Source organism: Mesoplodon densirostris, chromosome 3 (assembly GCF_025265405.1).
Source record: "Mesoplodon densirostris isolate mMesDen1 chromosome 3, mMesDen1 primary haplotype, whole genome shotgun sequence".
NCBI classification, from domain to species: domain Eukaryota; kingdom Metazoa; phylum Chordata; class Mammalia; order Artiodactyla; family Ziphiidae; genus Mesoplodon; species Mesoplodon densirostris.
In genome coordinates, this window is record NC_082663.1 from 30,932,164 (window position 1) to 30,953,656 (window position 21,493).

The 21,493-nt window shown below is 40.3% G+C and overlaps 1 pseudogene; it reads left to right on the forward strand.

Moving 5' to 3' along the window:
• Positions 1–7,705: 7,705 nt before the first annotated feature.
• LOC132485159 (zinc finger protein 410-like) lies at positions 7,706–9,134 on the forward strand (annotated as a pseudogene).
• Positions 9,135–21,493: the final 12,359 nt, after the last annotated feature.

Here is a 21,493-nt window from a genome sequence, read left to right on the forward strand (position 1 = left end):
CGCATGATGCAACAAAGACCCGGCACAGCCAAATAAATAAATAAATATTTTTAAAAATATATTATTCTGAGAAAGGGTCTATAGACTTCACCAAAGGGCCAAAAGTGTCTATGGCACTAAAAGTACCCCTACAGTCATATCTCAGAAAAGCCTGCAGCCCCTCCAACATTACATGACACGTAGGAAAGACCCATGCAAGTAAAGGATCCTGAAGTTGAATCTTCATTAGTGTTACAACAAATTGATCACTGGTTGTAGCTGAAACAGCATTTTCAAACAAGGGATACAATCTGAGTGTTGATCTTGTCTGAATAACAAGATAGGGCTCCTGACACTATGAGGCAGTCATACTGTCACTAGAATGCCTCCCCAGAATTCCATGTGAGAAAGACACAGGCTGTCTTGCTTAAGCTACTATATTTGGGGTCCTCTTTTTACAGCAACCTAATCTGTTCCCTAACTAATATATTACTTTTTCAATATAACTCCCAAGAGATAAAATAATTTCTCACCACTAGCAATAGAAAGATGAATGAAGAAGGAGAAAAGAGCAGAGTTTGGGGCCGAAAAGGACCTTACCATTTATGGTACCCCAGAATTTAACCCACTGACTCCTTGTAAATGGTAGAACTGGGGAGATTTACATACTCAATATTAGCATTTTCCTTCACAGTATCTAATCTCCCTCAAATATCGAATCTCTTACAAATACAAATATTGAAGTGAAAAATTTTTTTCACGTTAACCCCATAATTACAATGAAAAATATACCTAAATTTTAAAAACTTTTCCATCAAAAAAAGAAAATGGAAAGTGTCTCCAATATTTGTTCAGCCCTGCAACAAAAGTAACATCATCATTCCTTACTCAAAACTCTCCAAAATCTTCATTTTATAATAACACTTTAAAAGATGAAAGATTTCATTAAAAAAAATCATGGATTTTTGGATAAAAAATCCTGGCATGAATTTATACCTTGCCCAAACTTGCTTGATAATTACTTTTGAAATTTGAACTCTGGGTATTTTGTTCCTTTAATCAAAAAGCAATCAGACCAGAAGTGATGAAACAACTGGTAGTCTGAGCACATCCACTTCCCAGGTGGTGTTCCTGCAGTGGATACCGTGAAGTGGGTTCAGTAATTGAACCACGTCAGAGAAGAAAATAAAGCTCAGGGATTTTGGGCAGCCATACATCACCTCCAAGAGCATCCATGGGAAAATGGGGAGGCCTGGACAGTCCCCACCTGGCACCCTCAGGACAGAGCCTTGAAGAAAAGCCTTGAAAGCTACAAGCCATGTGGCTGACAGGGTCTTGGTGCTCTGGACTGGTGTCAGGTCTGAGCCTTTGAGGTAGGAGAGCCAAGTTCAGGACATTGGACCACCAGAGACCTCCCAGTCCCACATAATATCAATTTGCGAGAGCTCTCCCAGAGATCTCCGCCTCAAGTTAAGACCCAGGTCCACCCAATGTCCAGCAAGCTCCAGTGCTGGACGCCCCATGCCAAACAACTACCAAAACAGGAACACAACCCCACCTTAGCAGAGAGGCTGCCTACAATCATACTAAGTTCACAGACACCCCAAAACACACCACTGGACGCAGCCTGCTCACCAGAAAGACAAGATTCACCCCACCCACAAGAACACAGGCACCAGTGCCCTGCACCAGGGAGCCTACACAAGCCACTGAACCAACCATACCCACTGGGGGCAGACACCAAAAACAATGGGAAATATGAACCTGCAGCCTGCGAAAAAGAGATCCCAAACACAGTAAGTTAAGCAAAATGAGAAGAAGCAGAAATACACAGCAGATGAAGGAGCAAGGTAAAAACCCACCAGACCAAACAAATGAAGAGGAAATAGGCAGTCTACCTGAAAAAGTATTCAGAGTAATGATACTAAAGATGATCCAAAATCTTGGAAATAGAATGGAGAAAATACAAGAAACGTTTAACAAGGACTTAGAAGAACTAAAGGGCAAACAAACAATGATAAACAACACAATAAATGAAATTTAAAATTCTCTAGAAGGAATCAATAGCAGAACAATTGAGGCAGAAGAACGAATAAGTGACCTGGAAGATAAAATAGTGGAAATAACTACCTCAGAGCAGAATAAAGAAAAAGGAATAAAAAGAATTGAGGACAGTCTCAGAGACCTCTGGGACAACAGTAAATGCACCAACATTCGAATTACAGGGGTCCCAGAAGAAGAAGAGAAAAAGAAAGGGTCTGAGAAAATATTTGAAGAGATTATAGTTGAAAACTTCCCTAACATGGGAAAGGAAATACTCAATCAAGTCCAGGAAGTGCAGAGAGTCCCATAAAGGACAAACCCAAGAAGAAACATGCCAAGACACATATTAATCAAACTATCAAAAATTAAATACAGAGAAAAAATATTAAAAGCAGCAAGGGAAAAGCAACAAATAACATAAAAGGGAATCCCCATAAGGTTAACAGCTGACCTTTCAGCAGAAACTCTGCAAGCCAGAAGGGAGTGGCAGGACATATTTAAAGTGATGAAAGGGAAAAACCTACAACCAAGATTACTCTACCCAGCAAGGATCTCATTTAAATTCAACAGAGAAATTAAAACCTTTACAAACAAGCAAAAGTTAAGAAATTCAGCAACACCAAACCAGTTTTACAACAAATGCTAATGGAACTTCTCTAGGAAGGAAACACAAGAGAAGGAAAAAACCTATAAAAACAAACCCCAAACAATTAAGAAAATGGTAATAGGAACAGACATATCAACAATTACTTTAAATGTAAATGGATTAAATACTCCAACCAAAAGACATACTCTGGGTGAATGGATACAAAAACAAGACCCATATATATGCTGTCTACAAAAGACCCACTTCAGACCTAGGGACACACACAGACTGAAGGTGAGGGGATGGAAAAAGATATTCCATGCAAATGGAAATAAAAAGAAAGCTGGAGTAGCAGCTCTCATATCAGATAAATAGACTTTAAAATAAAGACTATTACAAGAGACAAACAAGGACACTACATAATGATCAAGGGATTAATCCAAGAAGAAGATATAACAATGGTAAATATATATACACCCAACATAGGAGTACCTCAGTACATAAGGCAAATGCTAACAGTCATTTGCCTTATGGCTGTTAGCTAAAAGGGGAAATGGACAGTAACACAATCATAGTAGGGGACTTTAATACCCCACTTTTGGGCCTCCCTGGTGGCGCAGTGGTTGAGAGTCCGCCTGCCGATGCAGGGGACACGGGTTCGTGCCCCGATCCCGGAGGATCCCACGTGCCGCGGAGCGGCTGGGCCCGCGAGCCATGGCCGCGGGGCCTGTGTGTCCGGAGCCTGTGCTCCGCAACGGGAGAGGCCACAGCAGTGAGAGGCCCGCGTACAGCAAAAAAAAAAAAAAAAAAAAAAATACCCCACTTTTACCAATGGACAGATCATTCAAAATGAAAATAAATAAGGAAACACAAGCTTTAAATGACACATTAAACAAGATGGACGTAATTGATATTTATAGGACATTCCATCCAAAAACAACAGAATACACTTTCTTCTCAAGTGCTCATGGAACATTCTCCAGGATAGATCATATCTTGGGTCACAAATCAAGCCTTGGTATATTTAAGAAAATTGAAATCAAGTATTAATTATCTTTTCTGACCACAACACTCTAAGACTAGATATCAATTACAGGAAAAAAGATGTAAAAACTACAAACACATAGAGGCTAAACAATCCATTACTAAATAACCAAGAAATCACTGAAGAAATCAAAGAGGAAATCAAAAAATACCTAGAGACAAATGACAATGAAAACATGACGACCCAACACCTATGGGATGCAGCAAAAGCAGTTCTAAGAGGGAAGTTTATAACAATACAATCTTACCTCAAGAAAGAAGGAAAATCTCAAATAAACAACCAAACCTTACACCTAAAGCAATTAGGCAAAGAAGAACAATAAAACCCCAAAGTTAGCAGAAGGAAAGAAATCATAAAGATCAGATCAGAAATAAATGAAAAAGAAATGAAGGAAACAATAGCTAAGATCAATAAAACTAAAAGCTGGTTCTTTCAGAAGATAAACAACGTTGATGAATCACTAGTCAGACTCATCAAGAAAGAAGGGGAGAAGACTCAAATCAACAGAATTAGAAATGAAAAAGGAGAAGTAACAACTGACACTGCAGAAATACAAAGGATCATGAGAGATTACTACAAGCAACTCTATGCCAATAAAATGGACAACCTGGAAGAAACGGAAAAATTCTTAGAAAAGCACAATGTTCCGAGAGTCAACCAGGAAGAAATAGAAAATATAAACAGACCAATCACAAGCACTGAAATTGAAAGTGTGATTAAAAATCTTCCAACAGGGCTTCCCTGATGGCGCAGTGGTTGAGAGTCCGCCTGCCGATGCAGGGGACACGGGTTTGTGCCCCGGTCTGGGAGGATCCCGCATGCTGCGGAGTGGCTGGGCCCGTGAGCCATGGCCGCTGAGCCTGTGCGTCCGGAGCCTGTGCTCTGCAACGGGAGAGACCACAACAGTGAGAGGCCCGTGTACCGCAAAAAAAAAAAAAAAAAATCTTCCAACAAACAAAAGCCCAGGACCAGATGGCTTCATAGGCGAATTCTATCAAATATTTAGAGAAGAGCTAACACCTACCCTTCTCAAACTCTTCCAAAATATAGCAGAGGGAGGAATACTCCCAAACTCATTCTATGAGGCCACTATCACCCTGATACCAAAACCAGACAAAGATGTCACAGAGAAAGAAAACTATAGGCCAATATCACTGATGATCATAGATGCAAAAATCCTCAACAAAATACTAGCAAACAGAATCCAGCAGCACATTAAAAGGATCATACATGATGATCAAGTGCCATTTATCCCAGGAATGCAAGGATTCTTCAATATATGCAAATCAATCAATGTGATAAACCATATTAACAAATTGAAGAAGAAAAACCATATGATCATCTCAGTAGATGCAGAAAAAGCTTTGACAAAATTCAATGCCCATTTATGATAAAAACCCTCCAGAAAGTAGGCATACAGGGAACTTACCTCAACATAAGAAAGGCTATATATGATAAACCCACAGCCAACATCGTTCTCAATGGTGAAAAACTGAAACAATTTCCTCTAAGATCAGGAACAAGACAAGGTTGTCCACTCTCACCACTATTATTCAACATAGTTTTGGAAGTTTTAGCCACAGCAATCAGAGAAGAAAAAGAAATAAAAGGAATACAAATCAGAAAAGAAGAAGTAAAGCTGTCACTGTTTTCAGATGACATGATACTAAATCTAGAGAATCCTAAAGATGCTACCAGAAAACTACTAGAGCTAATCAATGAATTTGGTAAAGTAGCAGGGTACAAAATTAATGCACAGAAACCTCTTGCATTCCTCTACACCAATGATGAAAAATCTGAAAGAGAAATTAAGGAAACTCTCCCATTTACCACTGCAACAAAAAGTATAAAATACCTAGGAATAAACCTACCTAAGGAGACAAAAGACCTGTATGCAGAAGACTGTAAGACACTGATGAAAGAAATTAAAGATGATAAAAACAGATGGAGAGATATACCATGTTGTTGGATTGGAAGAATCAGCATTGTGAAAATGTCTATACTACCCAAAGCAATCTACAGATTCAGTGCAATCCCTATCAAACTACCAATGGCATTTTTCACAGAACTAGAACAAAAAATTTCACAATTTGTATGGAAACACAAAAGACCCCAACAGTCAAAGCAATCTTGAGAAAGAAAAACAGAGCTGGAGGAATCAGGCTCCCAGACTTCAGACTATACTACAAAGCTACAGTAATCAAGACAGTATGGTACTGGCACAAAAACAGAAATATTGATCAGTGGAACAGGATAGAAAGCCCAGAGATAGACCCACACACATATGGTCACCTTATCTTTGATAAAGGAGGCAAGACTATACAATGGAGAAAAGACAGCCTCTTCAATAAGCGGTGCTGTGAAAACTGGACAGCTACATGTAAAAGAATGAAATTAGAAATCTCTGTAGCACCATACACAAAAATGAACTCAAAATGGACTAAAGATCTAAATGTAAGGCCAGACACTATCAAACTCTTAGAGGAAAACATAAGCAGAACACTCTTTGACATAAATCACAGCAAGATCCTTTTTGACCCACCTCCTAGAGAAATGGAAATAAAAACAAAAATAAACAAATGTTACCTAATGAAATTTAAAAGCTTTTGCACAGCAAAGGAAACTGTAAGCAAGATGAAAAGATAACCCTCAGAATGGGAGGAAATATTTGCAAATGAAGCAACTAACAAAGGATTAATCTCCAAAATTTACAAGCAACTCATGCAGCTCAATATCAAAAAAACAAACAACCCAATCCAAAAATGGACAGAAGACCTAAATAGACATTTATCCAAAGAAGATATACAGATTGCCAACAAACACATGAAAGGATGCTCAACGACACTAATCATTAGAGAAATGTATGTCAAAACTACAATGAGATATCACCTCACACTGGTCAGAATGGCCATCATCAAAAAATCTAGAAACAATAAATGCTGGAGAGGGTGTGGAGAAAAGGGAACACTCTTGCACTGCTGGTGAGAATGTAAATTGATACAGCCACTGTGGAGAACAGTATGGAGGTTCCTTAAACTACAAATAGAACTACCATATGACCCAGCAATCCCACTATTGGGCATATACCCTGAGACAACCATAATTCAAAAAGAGTCACGTACCACAATGTTCATTGCATCACTATTTACTATAGCCAGGACATGGAAGCAACCTAAGTGTCCATCATCGGATGAATGGATAAAGAAGATGTGGCACATATATACAACGGAATATTACTCAGCCATAAAAAGAAATGAAATTGAGTTATTTGTAGTGAGGTGGATCGACCTAGGGTCTGTCATACAAAGTGAAGTAAGTCAGAAAGCAAAAAGTAAATAACGTATGCTAACACATATATATGGAATCTAAAAAAAAAAAAAAGGTTCTGATGAACTTAGGGGCAGGACAGGAATGAAGATGCAGCCATAGAGAATGGACTTGAGGAGACATGGAGGGGGAGGGGTAAGCTGGGACGAAGTGGGAGAGTGGCATGGACTTAACATATACTACCAAATGTAAACTAGATAGCTATTGGGAAGCAGCTGCATAGCACAGGGAGCACCTGTGGGAGGTCAGCTCAGTGCTTTGTGACTACCTAGAGGGGTGGGATAGAGACAGTGGGAGGGAGACGCAAGAGGGAGGGGATATGGAGATACATGTATACATATAGCGGATTCACTTTGTTATACAGCAGAAACTAATACAACATTGTAAAGCAATTATACTCCAATAAAGATGTTTAAAAAAAAAAAAAAGATAGTGCAGGGCTCCCTAAGACTAAGAATTGGCAAACTAGGCTGGTAGGCCCCTTGCCTGATTTTATAAATAAAATTTTATTGGAATCATTTAAAAAAAAAAGCAATAGACCGACTGACGGCCGGCCGGCTTCCCGGGACAGAAGGGCTGAATTGATTACCCACCCAGCACAGCATCTTACAGGAAAAGCATAGCACTTCCTAGAGGAATATGAGCATAACAGGAAGGTGTCATTGGCTCTGAATTAAGATTTTAACTTGTGCTCTGAACAGCTACAGGATTTGGAAGCTGAATCAATGTTATCAGATGAGTTAGAATTCAAACCAGAGCTCCTGGTACAGTTTGTTCAGAATACGTCCATCACACTGGGACAGGGACTAGCAGAATCAGAAGCTAAAGACATTACTTGCTTGTCCCTCCTTCCAGTGACTGAGGCCTCAGAATGCAGTCGGCTAATGTTACCAGGTAATACTCTAAATATACTAACTCCTCCAAGGAGGTTCCTTCCTGAGCTGTGTTGAGAAGCCTTCAGGTGAATGTGGGTCCAGACAGAGAAGAGACGAGGGCTCAGATTGTACAGAAGCCTCCAGAGTCTTTGTCCACTCCGGAGTCTCTTAGCTTGTTGCAAGATCTACAGCCAAGTGATAGCACTTCTTTTATTCTTCTTAACCTAACAAGAGTCTGAGCTCTTCAGCTGAACACTTAGCGTTTGTACAAGATGAGGCAAAGGATTCAGGGAATGATTTCCTCTCCAGTGAGAGCACAGACAGTAGCATTCCATGGATCCTCTGGGTTCAGGAGTTGGCCCATGACAGTTTGATTGCTGCTACTCGTGCACAACTGGCAAAGAATGCGAAAACCAGCAGCAATGGAGAAATGTCCATCTTGGTTCTGATGATGGGCAACCGGAAGATTCTGGGCCCCTTCCTCAAATGAAGACGAAGCTAAGTGTACAGTTGAAGGATGGGACCAGACATTTGTGTGGCCAGCTCACTTTAAGTACCACCTCAAAACTGATCAGAATGACTGCTCCTTTATCTGCCCTGCAGCAGGTTGTGGGAGAAGCTTCTATATACTGCAGAGGCTGAAGGTGCACATGAGGACCCACATGGCGAGAAGCCCTTTATGTGTCCTGAGTCTAACTGTGGTAAGCAGTTCACTACAGCTGGAAACCTGAAGAACCACCTGCGCGTCCACACAGGAGAGAAAGCTTTCCTTTGTGAAGCCAAAGGATGTGGCCGTTCCTTTGCTGAGTATTCTAGTCTTCCAAAACATCTGGTGTTTCAGTCAGGAGAGAAGCCACATCAGTGTCAAGTCCGTGGGAAGACCTTCTATCAGAGTAGGAGCAGGAATGTGCACATGAGAAAGCATCACTTGCAGATGGGAGCAGCTGGGAGTCAAGAGCAGGAACAAACTGATGAGCCACTAATGGGCAGTAGTTTGCTTGAAGAGGCTTCAGTAACCAGCAAAAACCTGGTGTCTATGAATTCTCAGCCCAGCCTTGGTGGAGAGTCCTTGAAACTACCGAATACTGATTCTATCCTAGGAGTTGATGATGAGGTGCTCACTGAAGGATCCCCCTGTCCTCTGTCTTCAGTGCCTGATGTGACACATCATTTGGTGACCATGCAGTCATGGAGGCACCCATGTGAGGTTTCTGTCTCAACTGCCATAGATCCACAGGAGTCACTAAACCAAGGAGATCTAACTGACAGACAGACATGAGCATGGGTGCTGACTTCTCTGATCCCAGAGTGCATGTAGTGGGAACAGGACGCTTATGGCTCACAATCTGCCAGAACCAAAATTAATCTGTGAAGGACAAGACCCCACTTTTGCCTCTGTCCATCTTTCCTGGCCTAGAAGATGAATGTAGGAGAGCTTCTCTTCGACTACCATCTAATTCAGTCAAGGAAGAAAGCAGTGAATGTGGGCTGGGTAACTGTACCTACCTCTCTTCCCACTGCACAGTTTTGGTATAGACTTATCCCAAAAGTGAATTTGATTATGTGTTGGCTGAAGTTTCTCAGTAAGACTGTTGAGGGGAAGTTTTCCTTTGAAGAGTTTTCATCATAGACTGAGCTGTCTTTTCACGTGGGTGAACTAAATCCTGCCACCAACCATAAAACTTCACCAAGAAGTTGAGCTTTCAAGATGCCTTGTTGCTTTGGAGAAGGGAGTGATGTCAGTTCCTTTGTGACATTCTCCCTTTAGCAACCTGCGTAAGAGACTCTCTGTCACTGGTCTGCAAAAACATTAATTACTTGAATTCCTGCTTGGTCCAGGCTGAGGTACTATCTTGTCCTATACACCTCTACTTGGCCACTTTGCTTTCTTTGTTTATGGAACATACAGTAGCATGTTTAGAGGTTGTTTGATTTTGCTTGTTGTTTTATTTTTACGTTAAAAATCACATGATTCAGAGGTTCAATTGTTTTTCCTTTAAAAAACAAAACAAAACAACCAATCCCAAAAAAGAAAAAGCAATATATACATCAAGTTGACTTTGTACTTGTGATTTGATCCTCACTAATATTTCCTGTGGCTATTACTTTCAGATTATGTACCACATCCATTAAAGTTCTCAACTCATAAGAAGCAAATGCCTATCTTTTTAGAAGTTACTTATCAGAGATGGTTTCTCAAAGAGGAGTTAACTTTTAAAAAAAATTTTTTCCAAAACACTAACTTTCCAAATGGACTCTCTTTCCCCAATAGCTGTCAAGGAACACATGAGGAGTCTTTCCAAATTCACAACCGGCCCAGAATGTTTACTTGCCTAAAAATGAAGATCCCAAGAATCACAACTAGATAGAGAAGACCTGCGATCCTTCTTCCTGAAATGTCCTTGCCTAACCTCTCGGCTTGGATATCCCCTCTTCATCTTTCAGAGCCTTTGTGTTCTTGCATCTCCAGTAGCCCCAGGTAGAATTAGCTGCTTTGTCTTCTGTTTCCATAGCACTTGAGTTATGTCCCTGTTTCAGCACTTGCTATCTACTATTTGAATCTGTTTATATGGCTGTCTCCTCAACTAAATTGAGTTCCTCAAAGTTAGGGCCAGAGCGATCAGTCCTCTGGGTGATACAAGGATAATGTGGGTGTGGAATCACAAAACAGGAGCCAGGGAGAACAGAGTTTGATAGGGAGAGTGGGAGGCAGAACCCAGAGTAAGTCCTCAAGCCAACCTTCACCTGCAGTGACTTTTTCCTTCTAATGTGTTCAGTTTTAATGCAGAAGGTTAAAGGAGTAAGGTTCAGGGCCAAAATATTTACCAATTTTAGTAAGATAATATTCTTATACAAAAATCAAGGTAATCTAAGGTTTATCTCCAACTGTGCCTTTAACCTAGGCTGACTCATCACACATTGTGTAACCAGCACTAGCGCTCAGTAAAATTGAAAGCTAGGTTCCATGCTTCCTCTTCTAGCAACTGTCTTCCACCCTTTCACTTTGCTTTTCCTGAATTTGTTCTTTGCTCTCACAACCTGCCCCACACCCATCTCAGTTTATCACACTAGGACTTCCTGACTTTCTTCCACTGGGAATCACTGGGACTGAAGCCTGGTCCATTATCAGGCTTCATAATGCATCTCTCTGCAACTCAAATCCCACATCTCAGTGATTTGGAGGAAAGCTGAAGAGGTGGCATTGCTCTTCTCCTCAGAAGAGTCGAGGCAGGTATGCGTGGCCTCACGTGGAACACGGAGCCCCACCAGGAAGGCTCCATGAGTTGCCGGGTCTCATTATGTGGTATTTATAATGCCCTCATCTGAGTGGACAGTCATCCCAGTGAGCTACTATGTGGGATAACCCGTGTGTATCAGCCACCAGAGAGGATCCTAATAAGGAAAACAACTCTGGAGATATGAGACACTATAAGACTGAATTCTCTACTTTCTATTCTTCACTCAGATTGGGAAGAAACACCCCTTCATGATCAAAAAGAGGGTCCCCTCCTCAACCTTAATTAGGCTCCCTCTACTGGGTGGGGGCATGTGGAATGCCATGAATGACATCAAATGCAGAGGCCCAGTTTGGGAATTATTGTGAATGATTGGTATGGTCCTTCCCAGAGGTCTCTGCTCTCATCTGGTGAATCATTCAGGTTTTAGTACAGACAAGTAAATCTCTCTAGTTATTTTTTTCATTTTAAAGTTATTTTTAATTGTGGTAAGAGACATACAACATAAAATTTACCATCTTAACCATTTTTTTAAAAAATTAAGTAGAGTTGGGACTTCCCTTGTGGTGCAGTGGTTAGCAATCCACCTGCCAATGCAAGGGACACGGGTTCAAGACCTGGTCTGGGAAGATCCCACATGTCACGGAGCAACTGAGCCTGTGTGCCACAACTACCAAGCCTATGCTCTAGAGCCCGTGAGCCGCAACCACTGAGCCCGTGTGCCACAACTACTGAAGCCCACGTGTCTGGAGCCTGTGCTCCACAACAAGAGAGGCCAGCACAGTGAGAGGTCTGCACACCAGAACGAGGGGTGGCCTCCGTTCACTGCAACTAGAGAAAAGCCTGTGAGCAGCAGCGAAGACCCAATGCAGCCATAAATAAATAAATAAATAAATAAATAAATAAATTTTAAAAATGTAAGTAGAGTTGATTTACAATGTTGTGTTATTTTCTGGTGTATAACAAAGTGATTCAGTCATATATATATATATGTATGTATAAATATATATTCTTTTTCAGATTCTTTTCCATTATAGGTTATTACAAGATAGTGAATGTAGCTCTCTGTGCTACGTAGTAGGACCTTATTGTTTAACTATTTTATATAAAGTAATGTGTATCTATTCATCCCAAGCTCCTAATTTATCCCTCCTTACCCTTTTCCTCTTTGGTAACCATAAGTTTGTTTTCTATGCCTTTAACCATTTTTAAGTGTACCATTCAGTGGTATTAAGTACATTTACATTGTCATATAACCACCATCACCATCCATCTCCAGAACTCTTTTCAGTTTGCAAAACTGAAACTCTGTACCCATTAAGCAATAATACCCCAAACTCCCTACTTACAGTTCCTGGGAATCACCATTCTATTTTTTATGTTTTTGAATTTGATTACCTTAGGTACCTCCCATAAATTGAATCATGTAATATTTCACTCAGTGTAATATCCTCGAGGTTCATCCATGTTGTAGCATGTGTCAGAATTTCCTTCATTTTTAAGTCTGAATAATATTCCAGTGTCTGTATATACCACAGTTTGTTTATCCATTTGTCTGTTGATGGACACTTAGATTGCGTCCACCCCTTGGCTATTGTGCATAATGCTATAAATATGGGTATACAAGTCTCTCTTCAAGTCCTTGCTTTCAATTCTTTGAGTATATACCCAGAAATCGAATTGCTGGATAACATGATAATTCTATTTTTAATTTTTTGAAGACCTACCATACTGTTTTCCATAGCAGCTGTACCATTTTACATTCCCCCAAACAGTGTGAAAATGTTATAGTATCTCCATATCCTTACCAACACTTGTTATTTCTGTTTTGTTTTTCTATAGTAGCCACACTAATGGATGTGAGGTTGTATAGTTATTTCAAGCAGAAAGGGAATTAGATAAAAACTGTTTGAAGTACTGGAGCAGCAAACTCTAGACTGAGTTTCCAGGACGACTCCCAGAACACCATAAACTGATCCACTAGGGAAGCTATCACATTTGTCACAATTACAAAAGAGGGAGCCAAAATGTTGTTCTTGGAAACTACTGAGTTCAATAGTAATCTACCATTACTGTCACAACAGCTAACTATGACTACAACAACAACGCTTAACAAACGACCACAAGTCTTCATTAGCCTTACATCAAGAGATATTTGTATAGCTCCTGAGCTGGTGGTTGGCTGACCTTGGCTGGGCTTGTGGTTGGGCAGCTCACAGGAGGCAGCTCTGCTCCATATGTCTCTCATCTACCTTCTGGGGCCACTGGGTTTATGGAGCAGGTTCAGCTCATGGTGATGTCAGAAGCGATATCAGATGTGTAAACAAGAAAAGTGGCGGAACTTAAAAGACAGACCTTGACAGCAATGAAATGCAAAACAGTGAATATTAGTACAGCACCTGTTATGGTTAAAGGGTCCAGTAGGACCAATGTTGAAACATAATTTTCTTATTTTATTTTATTTTTTTTATTTTTTTTTTTAAATAGTGTTTATTTCTTTTTACTTGTTGACAGTTGGATTTATTTATTTATTTATTTATGGCTGTGTTGGGTCTTCGTTTCTGTGCGAGGGCTTTCTCTAGTTGTGGCAAGCGGGGGCCACTCTTCATCGCGGTGCGCGGGCCTCTCACTATCACGGCCTCTCTTGTTGCAGAGCACAGGCTCCGGACGCGCAGGCTCAGTAGTTGTGGCTCACGGGCCCAGTTGCTACGCAGCATGTGGGATCTTCCCAGACCAGGGCTCAAACCCGTGTCCCCTGCATTGGCAGGCAGATTCTCAACCACTGCGCCACCAGGGAAGCTCTAATTTTCTTATTTTAAAACATCTAATTGTAAAATGCATAAGACACCTGCCTTTTATTTTTTTATTTTTTAGTACATCTTTATTGGAGTATAATTGCTTTACAATGTTGTGTTAGTTTCTGCTGTACAACAAAGTGAATCCACTCTATGTATACATATATCTCCATATCCCCTCCCTCTTGAGACTCCCTTCCACACTCCCTATCCCACCATTCTAAGTCGTCACAAAGCACTGAGCTGATCTCCCTGTGCTTTGCAGCAGCTTCCCACTCACTATCTATTTTACATTTGGTAGTGTATATATGTCAATGCTACTCTCTCACTTCATCCCAGCTTACCCTTCCCCCTCCCTGTGTCCTCAAGTCCATTCTCTATGTCTGTGTCTTTATTCCTGCCCTGCCACTAGGTCCATCAGTACCATTTTTCTAGATTCCATATATATGTGTTAGCATATGGTATTTGTTTTGCTCTTTTGAACTTACTTCACTCTGTATGACAGACTCTAGGTCCATCCACCTCACTACAAATAACTCAGTTTCGTTCCTTTTTATGGCTGAGTAAGACACATGCCTTTTAAAGAAGTATTTTCTGGTACCAAGACTTTTCTGGTGGTCCAGTGGTAAACAATCGACCTTCCAGTACAGGGGACGTGAGTTCGATCCCTGGTCAGGGAATTAAGATCCCACATGCCACAGGGCAGCTAAGCCCATGCACCACAACTACTGAGCTCGCATGCCTCAACAAGAGAGCCCACGTGCTGCAAACTACAGAGCCCATGTGCCCTGGAACCTGCGTGCCACAACTAGAGAGAAAAAACCCGCATGCCACAACTAGAGAGAAGCCTAAGCACCACAACGAAAGATCCAGCATGCCTCAACAAAGATCCTGCATGCCGCAACCAAGACCCAATGCAGCCAAAAATAAATAAATAAAATTTAAAAATATATATATATATTTTTTAATTATTAAAAAAAGAAATGTTTTCTGATACTAATTTTACGTTATATTATTGAAGCATTCAATAGAAAGCTAAATTATTAATAAATTAATTCATCAAAATTAGATTTCAGAAAATTTGCCCTATGACCTTTTCATAGAAGTATGATTCTGTAAAAGAGACAAAGAAACAGGTTTAGAAACCTAGAATGAGTCTTGTTTCTAATAATAACTACTGATTGTTTCTTTTTTTTTCTTTTTTTAAATTTATTTTTAAATTGAAGTATAGTTGAATTACAAATGTTGTGTTAATTATTGCTTTACAGCAAAGTGACTCAGTTATATATATATATATATATATATATATATATATATATATACATTCTTTTTCATATTCTTTTCCATTATGGTTTACCACAGGATATTGAATAGAGTTCCCTGTGCTATACAGTAGGACCTTGTTGTTTATCCATTCTATACATACCAGTTTGCATCTGCTAATCCCAAACCCCCAATCTAACCCTCTCCCACCCTACTGATTGTTTCTGATAACATGAAAGACAACACTCTATATCTTAATTTGAATATTTGACCATTTTACAATAGCAGCAAAATATACATAACATATAAATGATTATTGGTATCATTAATATGATCTAATACTTGGAGTGGGGAGAAACTCTTATGCTTTCTTACATGGGCTATGTGATCTTTAATGCTAGCTCAAATTATATAATTGAAGATAATACAACATACATGACTATCTCTAATCATAAAGTTCATTAAAATATATGTTGCCCTTTGACAACAAGTGGATTTGTGTAATCAGCTAAAACTCACTATAGTACACACAAATACTGTGTCCAGAAAATATCCTTTGTTTTAAAAGAAACAACTTCCAGATATTGGTGAAGTTGACCAATGTCTTTTAAAACTTTGTAACTGGGACTTTCCTCTGACAGCACATTTCACGTTTCCATCCAAGTCACTTCTTGGTTATATTTTACATTGAAACCAAAAAACATTTCAGCCTGTTTTAGAATGTAGTCGTTGATCAACACAGGAGTGTTGTTCTTCTCAGTAGCAAGATGCTTCGGGGCAGGGAATGAATAACTGCAAAATACCTCATAGCAAGACAAACCAACACACAAAAACTGTGCTGTGTCTGGTCATTAAGATCCATTAAGTGGTCTGAGTGAGTTTCAAAAATTTATCTTCAGGAAATGACAAATAAGATAGTTTCCAGAGAGCCCTTTTTTACTGTATTCTCTTCCTGATCTGATTTTGCAGAAACCTGGTGGCATGACCTTCAGGGCATGGAGGAAACATGCTGCTTATAAATATAGTTTTTAATACATTTTAATGTAATGATCATTGATTCTTTGTTTTGAATGATATACTTAAGTTATTTTAAAGCAAGCATCAGGGAACACCAACATTATTAGGTAACTACAGAATAAAGACAATAAACTTCCTACTAAAGTTAGGTTAAAAACAACTTCACCCAAACCTTTAAGACATCTTGATAAATTCTCAGTTAGTTAAAACAAGCAGAGCAGTCAACAAGGTATTCTAGAGTCTAATCTCTCTCATCTACAAACTTTTGCTCATGTTGTGCATTCTAAACAGAATTCCATATAACTGTCTCTTTGCCCTATCACAAGCTAAATATTTTTAAAGGCAACTCAACATCTGAAGAGTGTGTGTGTGTGTGTGTGTGTGTGTGTGTGTGTGTGTGTGTACAAGGATGTCCTAGTTAGGACTCAAAAACCCAGATATCCAAATAAGCTAACCTCAATGCAGATACACAAAGCATATGAAAGAATCTCATAAAATATTGTGGTAGGAATATACTAAGCCTGTATAAAACTGGAACTGGGGAATGGAAAGTTATCTGGAACCAAGGCTACACTCTCTATTTCCCAGGAGCCATGTGACCTATCACTTGGTCCTCTCTCTCTTAAATAGATTCTTCTACTTATCGGAACATGGTCATCAGACATGACTTCATAGCTTGGCTTCTCAGCTCCAGTGACAACCACCAGCTAGAATGTTCCTTTATGTTTTTTAGTTCCAATTATTAAGAAAGGGACTGTGATTAGATCAACATTGTGCCCTGTGATGGGCCCTCTTTGGGCTCTCTGGAATTATCAGTTAGATCAAAAAAGACATCACAAATATGGTTCCACATCCATAATGGGCAGGACAAGCAAAAACAGATATGTGTAGTATGACATCTGTATGCATGTATAATTATTACTTGTAAGGCACATTACATACAGCTTCACAATATTACATTTTAAAATTTACTCTTTGTCTTACTCAAAATTCAACCAGAGAATAGAAGACATAGTTACATGTTAACAACAGAGGGACTTTAATACAGGAAATTGATAATACAGGTGATGGAAAAGGTGAAAGGGAAATGGGAGACAGTTGAAGCAACTCAGAGATGAGTAAAAGCAGAGAGCTGCTGGGCTTGAGAGACAAAAGGAGGAGGAGGTGTCATTAGTGGAACCCAGGGTCATACTTCCCCAGCAAAAGCTAGAAGCACAGTCTGCTTAAATGCAGGGAGCTGAGTCATGAAAGAGGCTGGAGATGCTGCTGAGGCAGAGAGAAGAGAAATACTCTGGCTTTTCCCTTCATCCCACTTTTCAGCCTCCTCCTGTAACTGCCATTCGCCTGATGCTCCTGACATGGGAACCTGGTGTCTTAACTCAGGCTGCCATAACAAAATACCGTAGACTGGGTGACTTAAAGAACAGACATGTATTTCTTACAGTTCTTAAGGCTGGAAAGCCCCAAATCAAGGTGCCAGCATGATCATTTTTTGGTGAGGATTCTCTCCCTGGCTTGTAGAATGTCGCCTTCTTTGTGTTCTCACATGGCCAGTGGGAGCAGGTGGGTAGAGATTACTCTCTCCCCTTCTCATAAGGCCACAGTCCTATTGGGTTAGGGCCCCACTCTTAAGACCTCATTTAACCTTAATTACCTCCTGAAGACCTTATCTCCAGATACAGTCATATTCAATATATGCTTCAATATATCAATTTGACAGGACACATTTTAATCCACAGCACCCAGAACACGCAGCTGCTTGTCACCCCCACTCAACTGTGATAGAGAAAGGGAAAGAAATAGATCTAAGGACAATAGGAAAAGTACTTCACAATAGGGCAAGGTAAATATTATCACTCTTACTTTACAAATTAAGAAGGGGCAAATTAAGTAAACTTGTTCAAGCTAGTAAATGACGGCACCAGATTCTAATCCAGGTCTTCTAATTCCAAATCCAGTTGATGATAACGTCCACTGAGTCTTCACTACATATTTCATCTACCCCGAGCTCACTGTTCTCTGAGTTTCCATACCAGTTTTATTCTTTATCTTGAAATTCATCAATGAGTACTATCTCATTTTCTTTCCATCATTCTTATGAGGAATATCTCATTATGACACATCTCTCCAAATGAACCCAAAGTACCTTAAGATCTGGGATCAAACAGTCCCATCCTGTTGTCTAGTTGCTGAATAACTACTTTGATTAATTAATTTTCCCCCACACTATTTGCTACAGTATTATTGAGGAGGGTTCTATTATTTCATGTTAATAAAATCCTTCATCTATTTTCCAAAATGCCATAGTTCTCTAGTCACCAAGAAAAATTTTCTTTGACTCAAGGGGATCATCTATATAAATACTGTTTATTATTTTAGATGTAATTCCATAGAATGGCCTATTGGTATGAATCAGGATTTTTAAACACTTTCCAGTTTCCCTCTTAACTGAGTTATCTGTCAAGGTTATCTTTTATCTTCATCATTATTCATCCTCTTTTGTCATAACTGTTCTGCAAATATCCGGCTTGGTCTCTATTGATCAGCAGCATGTCATGCCATCCTTTGCATATAAAATTTATAGAAAAATCAGAAATTTCTTTGCAAAAGCTCCTGAGGGAAAAATGATAAATATTTCTTTCCTCATTACCCTCTATGTTATGAAATATGCCATGTATTTTGCAATCAGTCAGAATATTATAAGCATAATGAAATATGAAAGAAGACCAACGTTTAGAGTACTTGTATTAAAATATCAAAATTACGTTACCTTTTACTTTACTCTATCTCAGCTGCCAGTTCCTGGACCCCTTCATAACTAGTACATCTTTTCTTCAAGTGTCTAACTCCTGATCACCAGCAATTATTCTTCCTCATTACTTTCTCTGGCACCACTGCATAAACTCCAGCCCTTGGAGACATCCAGTGAAATGACCCTCCACTTCCTCACAATCTACTACTCCACTCCCTCCTACCTTTACTGTTTTCTTTGCCCAAAAGCTCCTTTTCTGCATCTTTATTCAAGCTGCTGAACATTCTTGGAGAAAACAATGTAATCAGGCTAAATGATCGGTGGTTTTTGTCTTTTTCGGGGAGGGGAGGGTGGAGGGTTTTTGTCTTTTGTTTCTGTTCTTGTTTTCAGGGGGATAAGGGCTTCAGGTTCTCCTAAGTTTTAGGGAAGGTTGATGGTTTCCATCAGACCCAAACTATCTTAATTTTTTTTTAAGATTCCTTTGATGTGGACCATTTTTTAAAGTCTTTATTGAATTTGTTACAATATTGCTTCTGTTTTACGTTTTGGGGTTTTTGGCCACGAGGCACATGGGATCTTAACTCCCTGACCAAGGATTGAACGTGCACCCCCTGTATTGGAAGGTGAAGTCTTAACCACTGGACCGCCAGGGAAGTCCCCTTAATTTTTAAATTTTATGCACTTGTAATCTAAAATTTCAAGTTATACAAAAGGGTATAGAGGGCAAAATAAGTCTCCCTCCAACCCCTGACCCTTTGTTCCCCCAGTTCTCCTCCCCAGGAGCAACCAGCATTTTCCATTTTTTCATCTCCTTCATGGCATCATATTAAAATAGCCAGGATAGGCTGGGTTGTGCTGTGGTAACAAATTTAACCCAAAATCTCTGTGGCTAGACAGAACAAAGTTTTCGTTTCTCCATCAAACTACATGTTTAAGCTGTATCACCTTGTGACACTGCCATCTCGGCATGTGGCTTCCAGGGAAGAGAGTGCTGGGACATTACACAGAGGCTTCTCTCTCCTACTTGGACTCACACTGGCCAGAGTTAATCACATGGTTCACTTAACTGGAAAGAGCAATCTTCTGCGTACCCAGGAAGCAGAGGAGAACCGGCTAGCAGTAAACACTAATAAATCTGTATCACATATGTACTTACACACATATTTTACACAAATGGGAGCATACTAGGCGCACTTTTCTCTACTTTGTTTTTTCCACATATGGTGTGTGTGATACTTCTCTATGTGTGGTCATACTATAATTTCTTTATCTAGTATTTAATTAATAGATATTTAGGTTCTCATCTTTTATCACTACAAATAGTAGCTGTAATAAATATCCTTGAAAGAGTAATATTAATAATAACTGACAGACACTGAGACTTTACTACGTGCAAGGCACTGTTCAAAGCCTACGGTATGTTTTTGGGGTTTTTTTGTTTGTTTGTTTGTTTGTTTTTTGCGGTACGCGGGCCTCTCACTGCTGCGGCCTCTCCCGTTGCGGAACACAGGCTCCGGACGCGCAGGCTCAGCGGCCATGGCTCATGGGCCCCACCGCTGCGCGGCATGTGGGATCTTCCCGGACAGGGGCACAAACCCGCATCCCCTGCATTGGCAGGCTGATTCCCAACCACTGCGCCACCAGGGAAGCCCAGCTTACGGTATGTTTTAACCCAGTTCACCCTCTTAGCAACCCTATGTGAGACATGACATAATTTACACATGTCTCATTTACAGTGGTAGAGCCTGGCCTCCAACCCAGGCAGTGAGGCCCAAAGCCTATCAAATTCACATAGATATTTGCCCCTCTAAACACAAATTTCTCTAGTATAAACTCCTGTAAGTGAAATTTCTGGATCACAGAGTGCTTACATTTTAAATTCTGCCAGATATTTTCAGAAGTACTAGATACCCTTCAATTTCACTCTACTCCTAGGGAAGCCATGCTGGCTTCTACAACACCTTTTCTTGGCACTCTCAGAGCTCACACGTGGGAAACCCAGAAGCGCAGGGAAGTTTAATACCCATGGCGCCAACCTTGACCGGTGGAAGCCAACTGATAAGTTCTTCTCTGTTATTGCCCTAGGCAGAAACTTCTGGGCTGAACTTCCTAAGGCTCCTGAGATCTCGTGCACTGAGCAGCAGTCTTCTAAAGCAGCAACCAACCATATAGCACGTTTTTGCACCGGCTTTTCTTCCTTCCTTTTCACTCTCCTGTGCCTCACTCTTGCTCCCTGACATCACTTCCCAAATAGAGTATCTGCAGCAAAGCATTTGTCTTGACCCTGCTTTCTCTTTAAAAGTAGTAAATGCAGGGGTGCACCCCCCACCCCCAGATCTCGCTTTCAGCCCCTTCGGTCGCTGGGACTGTTGCTGGCTAATGGTTCACAGCTCAATACCTTTCAGGTGTGGCCCTGGCCAAAAGGAGCTGCTTCCCCCAAGCTGACAGCCCATCTCCCCAGCCCAACCCAATGACTGGTAGAGTTGGGGGTAAAGTAGCCTTGCCTCAATTTAAGACATCTTCGAAAGGCAAGCTCAGCTCCAGAGATTTCCATGGAACCCCCAAACCCTCTGTT